This window comes from Brienomyrus brachyistius, chromosome 17 (genome assembly GCF_023856365.1).
Source record: "Brienomyrus brachyistius isolate T26 chromosome 17, BBRACH_0.4, whole genome shotgun sequence".
NCBI lineage: Eukaryota > Metazoa > Chordata > Actinopteri > Osteoglossiformes > Mormyridae > Brienomyrus > Brienomyrus brachyistius.
Genome location: NC_064549.1, coordinates 3,352,800 through 3,361,314, shown reverse-complemented (window position 1 = coordinate 3,361,314; position 8,515 = coordinate 3,352,800). Strand labels below are relative to the sequence as shown.

Below are 8,515 nucleotides of genomic sequence, written 5' to 3'. Positions count from 1 at the left end.
GCCTCACACAGGACCCAGTTTTTCTGGGTTTCAGCGTTTTTCAGGGATCAGTAAAGTGGATCCATTCGGAGCTAAGAAATGGAAACGGTGCGGCGGCACGAATTTATAATTACTGCTTATTACTTATTAGCATCTCAGCATTAAAAATAGCGATAATAAGAGTAATGTGCTTAAATGTCACTACTGGGGGGGTTGGGGGGGGTGCCGGCTTTTTCTCCCATTCAGAGGGCGCAGCCTGAATGCAGCCGAATGCCCTCAGTGTCAGCAATGTCACGCGGGTTCACCCCCCCGGCCCGGCAGATGCATGACTTTCGCTTCCAGCTCCGTGCATGAATTCCGGCTTGAAAAGCAGCATTTTCATGCACTTAGTCTAACAGCTGGAGTTCTGGATCAGGAGTGAAGCACTTTAACAGGCCTTGTGTGGGGTGGGGGTTTTCCTGCAGTTTGCGCCCCGATGCCCGCCCCTCCCCCCCCGACCAGAACTTATTTTCTGTAAGCGACTGACTGTGAGCATCTGATAACATTTCATATGCTGATTACTGCACTCTTCCTCCAATTAGAATTTTTATCTGATATATTCAAAGCCTCCTTGACACTTGGGCCTCCTAGTAGATTGGCCATTGACCCTGACCCCCCCCCCCCCCCCCCCACTTCTTATTCTGCCAGTCTGCTGCACCTGAGTGGTGACTCCGAAAAAGCACATTTTGTTCCACCACGGTGCTGCCTGTCTGTCACCTTTAACTGAATCACATGTCACTCTTGTGTAATAGCAGGATCCCTCTTTGCATTTGCATGCAACAGCTTTGTTCCTAGATTCTCAACAGGTTCCTTAACTGCTGTGCCACCTACTGGACAGATGCATTTCTTTTGTCTGCCAGTGCCTTCATTTTTCAACCCTTTGGGACCAGAAGCTCCCGCAAGCAGATGTTACCGAAGCTGTTTTCAATTGTCTTTCACTTTTGCTTTCAGATTCACCACTTTTCGAGAAGATGCCGGTTTCACATCTCCCTCGCTTGTTAATTGGCGATGGTGGGAAAAGTCTGCTAATTCAAACTAATTAATAATAATTCAATTGGCCTCAAAGAGTCCTTGGTACATATTTGATTTTTTTGGGTGGCTGGCGGGGGTGGGTTAAATAATTGACTTTAGTCATGTGACATTAGCAAACTGTATTTACCCAACAGTTGCCGCTTAAGTCCCTTAATGTTTTTTTGCCTACAGTCGGTCACTTTGAGTGTCGTGCGGCCTGTGGATGCCAACCTGTCCTGTCTAATCTGTTTATTGCATGTGGTTCTCTGACAAAAGTTTCTCTCTCCCCCCCGACACCCCCCAGAAATGTCAGCGCTGCTCCAGAGTGACGGTCTCAAGACAAGCGGGAAGAGGTGCGAGTGATCGGTCTCCATGGCGATGACTGTTGTTCTTCCCCAGATGATGCAACCTAAACTTCACGACTGTGTGAAATTGCTCAGGGTCTGTTCCGACTCTTGGTGGAATCCCCCTAGGGGGGGTGCTTGTTTTAGGGGGTGGGATGCATTTTTGGTGAGTGACTCACCAATTGAAAAACATTTTTGTTTTTTTAAATGCTGTAATACCTTTTCCAAGTTTTTATTTTTTTTACCCATAAGTTCAGTTTTGTGTATAATTAATGGACACTGCACCCTTGTGTGCTTGGACTCGCCTGGGGGCAGCCAGCGTGCTCTTGGTCAGCTCAGTGCCACTTTCTGGGGCAGCACCCAAGGTCATCCTCGTCCTCCTCTCCGGCCCGGTGGGTGTTTGGCTGGTCTGGTCTGGTTTATTTTCAAGGTTCTGCAGACGAATGGCCTGCATGCTCGGATATAAGCTCGGAACATCGTCATCCAGATGCACCGATTGGCTGGACCGCCAGCACCTGTGGACGTGCCTCGAATGCGAAACTGGAACTGTTTGGGCTTTTTTTTTTATAAATTATTCCACCCCCCCCATCATGAAACCATGTGACCTCAGGAAATGTGTTCTGACTCTCACATGCATATGCACCAGCTCCTTACTCAGAGTTCTGAGAGCAGTTAGAGACTTTGTTCGTGTGTAGTCCGTGCATGTGCATGCAACATGATTTCAAATGTCCTGAGTTTCACAGTACGGTCGCCTCTCTCCATCTCACCCGTCTTTCTTGTCCTAACAATCTTCCTCTTTTCGGCTCGGTCTCTGTAATCTCCACACGTGCCTTGATTTCTGCAGGCTCTCTTTTCATTATGTAAACTATAGTCCTCATTGATCGGTTCCAGATGGGGTCCCATCAAAAAGAAATTAATTCCGGAATTAAGATCCAGGCTGAATTCTGGGAAGTTTTATACTTTTGTATCGTGGTAGGGTGCAACACTAGCTACTGGGTAAGGGAATTGGTTGTTAGTGGGGAGAAGATGTGTCTTGCTTTAAGGCGAAATGCATATTTAGGATTAGAAGATAGGATACAAGTTTGTATTGGACTGGTCCCTGTAGGACGTATTTGCATATTTTGAGTGTGTTTTAGACCAAATCGTATTTAATCCCTCCTGGTCCCTACCTAGGTGTCTATGCATGTTTGAACGTGCTTGAACAAGATGGTTTTATAATTCATTGAAAATTTGTACGTTTTGTGTGTTTATCTTGATTTTTTTTCTCCCAAAATAAACTTCACCTGGAGAAAGTTTAATGCTGTCTGGTCTGCTGTGATCAGGCACCTCCATAATACACCTGTAGGACTTTCATCCGCTTCGAGAACAACTTCATGGCCAGATTTCCAGACCTTGGGAGCTTCGAAACTGTGAATTTTAAATTAAATCAAAATGTACTGAGGGTGAATTCTGCCTGTGCTACTGTGGTAGCTGGAAACGTTCCCTGGACCTGTATGCTAAACCTGAGCCTCTTCGCTATGTTTTCTAGGTTGTGCAGAAGGTTGAATTTGTAGGATGTTAATCGTGAAACGTACAGTGGTACAGCACCTATAGTAGTGAGGAAGGGAGCGTGTCCCTTGCATATTAATTCACGACGGATTGGATGATTATGGTTAGTTTTATTTATGCTTTGGGGTAATTGGGATTTCGGCTGCGTTGATGATGCGTTAAATATTGAGGTCCAGCCGCGAATGTGCTCATTTGTTGGATTTCTCTCTCTAAGCCACAGCAGGCCAACATTATACAGTCCCTATGTTTAGAATTCACTGTGTGGTGATGCTGCTGTGTGTGAGTGCATTCTGATGTCAACGCAAAGAAGCGATGCAGTGTGTTAGTGATATATATACACACACACACACCCCGCGACCCAATAGGATAAGCGGTTTGGAAAATGGATGGATGGATGGATGGATATAATATATATATATATATATATATATATATATATATATATATATATATATATATATATATATATAATATTTTGTATGGGAATGAAAGCTGTAAATAAAATTTAAATGTAAAAAATGGGCTCCTACTGTGGGACCCTAAGAGCTGCTTTGAAAGTTAATCGAAATGAAATTGCCTCTCCTGTATTTTGATTGTTGCTGATCACGGGCGTCCCTGCGGTGCTGCGCTTAATAAATAATTGGCATGCACAGCCTCCCATTTAAACACAAATTTGATGAGAAATCCAGCTTCTTGCTCTCTTGCTTGCACTCTGGTATCTTCCTGAAAGTGAGACAAAAAAGTATCGTAACGTCAGGCGAACCAAGGAGCCGCGGGGGCAGCAGAAGAAGAATATGGCCGTTTATTAAGCCCTTTAAGATACTACAGAAAAAAATTATGACCACCCGAAGGCACGCGTCAACAAAAATGTGGGAGGTTGAACGCCGGATGGTAAGACAGACGCACGACGGGTAGTTTACCTAATAACTATAGACACGTGAGGATCGGACAGGGTTCACGCAAGACTCAGGCAAGGACACACACGATAATCGGAAACACAATTATTGATATTAACGCAACAAGGGCTATTTACAGATATCTTCCAGCATGCTCAGTGCACTTATTGGGCTCCACAATGCAGAGCATCTCGCCGACGTTATAATATTCTCTAAATCTCAAACGCAGAAAATAATTGTAGTGGAGACATTTGCTGTATAGTGCACTCCATCTGTTCACTTAGAATATGTTCACTTAGAACATTTTTAATAGGCCAAAAATTTGTACAATACGAGTCTTTGAGCTGCAGAAAACGTAGTTGGTCTAGTGCTTGACCATACCTTTTAGAAACTAAAATAAAAAATACCAAGACACTTAACTGGAACAATGCGTAAAAATGGTAGTGAATGCGAAATATGTATTTTTGGGGGTTTCACTACCTCCCTGCTCGTCTTTATCCACCTTTTCCAGGCTCCTGGTGGATGGTGGTTCAGCGTTATCCCATATCGCCGATTTTCCTCTTTAAACCGGCCTCTAAAGCCGGATTTGCGGCTCTCCGATCCGCTTCCCGAGGTTTTTTATACCGCAGACCTGCATCCTGTGCAGTGTGAAGAGTTTGACTCACACTTAAATGCTTCGACTTTTCGGTTAAAAAGAGAACAATCCGCAAATGTCAGCAGCTAAAGGTGCTGTTGCAATTAACCTGTCTCTCCAAATGATCTACGGTTTATCGACATGACAATTTAGTGAAAGTTAAAGGGTTCGATGGAGAGAAAGAGAAACTTTAAAATAAAAGAATTTGCCCATCAGTTGAATAACACCAAGTATAGTCCCCGAAGTAATGAGTTTATTACTCTGCAAAATACAGGACTATCCATCCATCAACCCATTTTCTAAGTGCTTCTGCTTGGATAATACTTTAGAAAAAATGTATAGGGCTATCTGTGGGTACATTTAACTCTGGGTGAGTGTTAATTATTTCAGCGTAAAATGTTACCAATAACGTGCGCAAAACTAAACGCAACATTTCATCGACTTATTGGAGGAGGGTATCCCTATACCCAGGTCTGGGGTAATTTAGATAGATCTCCAGTCTCCAAATAGGTAATTGCAAAAACGTTATTTCGGCATACTGTTAAATGTCTGCATGTAGTCTATGCTGTACACGCAATAAGGAGAAGCGATATGGGAACTGGACAGTGCGCCCATTTTAGAACAACGTCTTGTACGGCTAATACTTTACTTCTAACCCGTCCCAGTTCACGTCGAGAAAAAAATGCAAAGTCGCCAAGCGTATTAAATGAATGTGGTAATTTCTCAAACGCCACACGGACAGTAATTTTAAGGTTGAAAGCCATTTCTCTGGGAAGTATCTTTAAAAAGCAGCGCTTCCAGAAGCTCGACGCGCAATTTAAAATGAACTCAAATTACAGGGATTTAGAAGGTGGCTGGAAGTCGAAGTGCTTTATCCTCCGTATTTTAGTTACTTTGCAAGGACCTGATTCTCATACCCAGGGACGGATTACGGACCGGGCCAGCGGGGCCGCTGCCCAGGGGCCCTTGGGGTGCAGGGGGCCCATGGGGCCCCTAGCCCAAAACAATTTGCAACGCTTATCAACAATGTATTTTCGTTTGTCTATTTTAGAGGGCCTACATTCTTTGATCCTCTGCCTACAAGGGCCCCTGACCCTATAGGGAGGGCGTTTGGCTGCCAAGGGCCCTTGAATTGTGGTGGTGGTGCTGGTGGTGGTGGGGGGGCCTCGCGAACGTTTTGCCCAGGGGCCACACAACCCAACGCTGCGGGCTCAAGGATGGGTTGCGGTATTCAGTACCCAAGGCACCAATCCTTCCGGTAGCTGGTGGATGGAAGGTATCAGGCAGACCTAAGTTCAGAGGGAGAAGTCAAAGGTGGTCTTTGGCTTTGGACATTTGGAGAGATGGCTCTTTGGGTCTCCTATTTGCCAAGTTTTCTGACAATCAGTTCTTGAAATCAGGAAAAACGGGTGCCGGTACTCCCCTTGGTACTCAGTACCTGGTGCTGGTACTCCCCTTGGTACTCAGTACCAGGTGCCGGTACTCCCCTTGTTATTCAGTACCAGGTGCCGGTACTCCCCTTGTTATTCAGTACCAGGTGCCGATACTCCCCTTGTTATTCAGTACCAGGTGCCGGTACTCCCCTTGGTACTCAGTACCAGGTGCCGATACTCCCCTTGGTACTCAGTACCTGGTGCTGGTACTCCCCTTGGTACTCAGTACCAGGTGCCGGTACTCCCCTTGTTATTCAGTACCAGGTGCCGGTACTCCCCTTGTTATTCAGTACCAGGTGCCCGTACTCCCCTTGGTACTCAGTACCAGGTGCCGATACTCCCCTTGTTATTCAGTACCAGGTGCCGATACTCCCATTGTTATTCAGTACCAGGTGCCGATACTCCCCTTGTTATTCAGTACCAGGTGCCGGTACTCCCCTTGGTACTCAGTACCTGGTGCTGGTACTCCCCTTGGTACTCAGTACCAGGTGCCGGTACTCCCCTTGTTATTCAGTACCAGGTGCTGGTTATTCCCTTTGTTATTCAGTACCAGGTGCCCGTACTCCCCTTGGTACTCAGTACCAGGTGCCGATACTCCCCTTGTTATTCAGTACCAGGTGCCGGTACTCCCCTTGTTATTCAGTACCAGGTGCCGATACTCCCCTTGTTATTCAGTACCAGGTGCCGGTTATTCCCTTTGTTATGCAGTACCGGGTATCAGTACTCCCCTTGTTATTCAGTACCAGGTGCCGATACTCCCCTTGGTACTCAGTACCTGGTGCTGGTACTCCCCTTGTTATTCAGTACCAGGTGCCGATACTCCCCTTGTTATTCAGTACCAGGTGCTGGTTATTCCCTTTGTTATGCAGTACCGGGTATCAGTACTCCCCTTGTTATTCAGTACCAGGTGCCGATACTCCCCTTGGTACTCAGTACCAGGTGCTGGTACTCCCCTTGTTATTCAGTACCAGGTGCCGATACTCCCCTTGTTATTCAGTACCAGGTGCCGGTTATTCCCTTTGTTATGCAGTACCAGGTATCAATACTCCCCTTGTTATTCAGTACCAGGTGCCGATACTCCCCTTGGTACTCAGTACCTGGTGCCGGTACTTCCCATTGTTATGCAGTACCGGGTATCAGTACTCCCCTTATTCAGTACCTGGTGCAGGTACTCCCTCTGGTACTCAGTACCTGGTGCCAGTACTTCCCATTGTTATGCAGTACCGGGTATCAGTACTCCCCTTGTATTTCAGTACCAGATAGTGAATGGCACCAGTATTCTGAAGAGAAAATCAATGAGGTGCTGGCAGGGCTGCCTCATGGCAAAGGCAATATATGCAAATACTAGGGACGCCCATTCAGGGCTCCCCAAGAGGTACAAAGGGAAGGGGGGAAAATAAAAAAATGACTATATTTATTTACAAATACTATCTTACACTATTATTTCAAAATAATAAAAAGCTTATTAAATGACTGATCTTATTAAATATCATATATCGGTGTGTTTAAGTGCCGCAATAGTGCGCGATATAATTAACAGTATCTAATTAAAACAGACATTATCACGTGAATAAGACCAAATCTTCCTGTGCCCAGGGAAGGAAAAGAGGAGGAAAAATGGAAAAAAGACAGAGGTAATAATCACTAATGAGAGTAATTACCGAGGGTAAATGAGGATAATTCCTCATTTAATAAATATCTAGAATTAACGCCAGTTACCTCCCAGGTAAATTTATTAGGGAAAGTTTGAAATTGTTTTCTGCTGTTTGGAAAAGAGAAATAACCTACAACAGTTTTCATAAAGACACTATATTGCCAAAAGTACTGGGGCACCTGAATTTTAATGACATACCATCAGGGCTCTGTGCAGGCCAGTCGAGCTCCTCCACACCAGACTTGCTCATCCATGTCCTTATGGACCTTGCTTTGTGCACTGGTGCGCAGTCATGTTGGACCAGGAAGGGGCCGTCCGTCTCCAAACTGTTCCCACCAAGCTGGGAGCATGAAAATGCCCAAAATGCCTTTGAATGCCGCAGCATTAAAAGTTCCTGTCACTGGAACTAAGGGCCCAAGCCCAACCCCTGAAAAACAACCCCACACCATAATCCCCCTCCACCAAACTTTACATGCGGCACAATGCAGTCAAGCAAGTACCGTTCTGCTGGCAACCAGCAAACCCAGACTCAGAGAAGTGCAATTTGTCATTCCAGTGAACACGTCTCCACTGCTGTAGAGACCAGTAGCAGTGTGCTTTACACCACTGCACCTGACGCATTGCATTGCACTTGGTGATGTAAGGCTTGGATGCAGCTGCTTGGCCATGGAAACCCATTCCATGAAGTTCTCTACGCACTGTTCTTGAGCTAATCTGAAGGCCACACTAAGTTTGGAGGTCTGTAGCTATTGACTCTGCAGACAGTTGGTGACTTCTACACACTGTGCGCCTCAGCATGCGTTGTTCCCGCTCTGTGATTTTACGTGGCCTCCCACTTTGTTATAATACCACTAACACTTGACTGGAATATTTAGGAGCGAGAAAATTTTACAAATGGACTTACTGCACAGGTGGCATCCTATCACGGTACCACGCTTGAATTGACTGAGCTCCTGAGAGCGACCCATTGTTTCGCA

General features: G+C 45.6%; 1 long non-coding RNA gene across 1 annotated transcript; it reads left to right on the top strand.

Moving 5' to 3' along the window:
* The first annotated feature begins 5,808 nt into the window (after positions 1 to 5,808).
* Positions 5,809 to 6,192, top strand: LOC125712339 (uncharacterized). The gene is made up of 3 exons (XR_007383274.1): positions 5,809 to 5,860; positions 5,925 to 5,988; positions 6,117 to 6,192. It is a non-coding gene; the product is annotated as an uncharacterized LOC125712339 (long non-coding RNA).
* Positions 6,193 to 8,515: the final 2,323 nt, after the last annotated feature.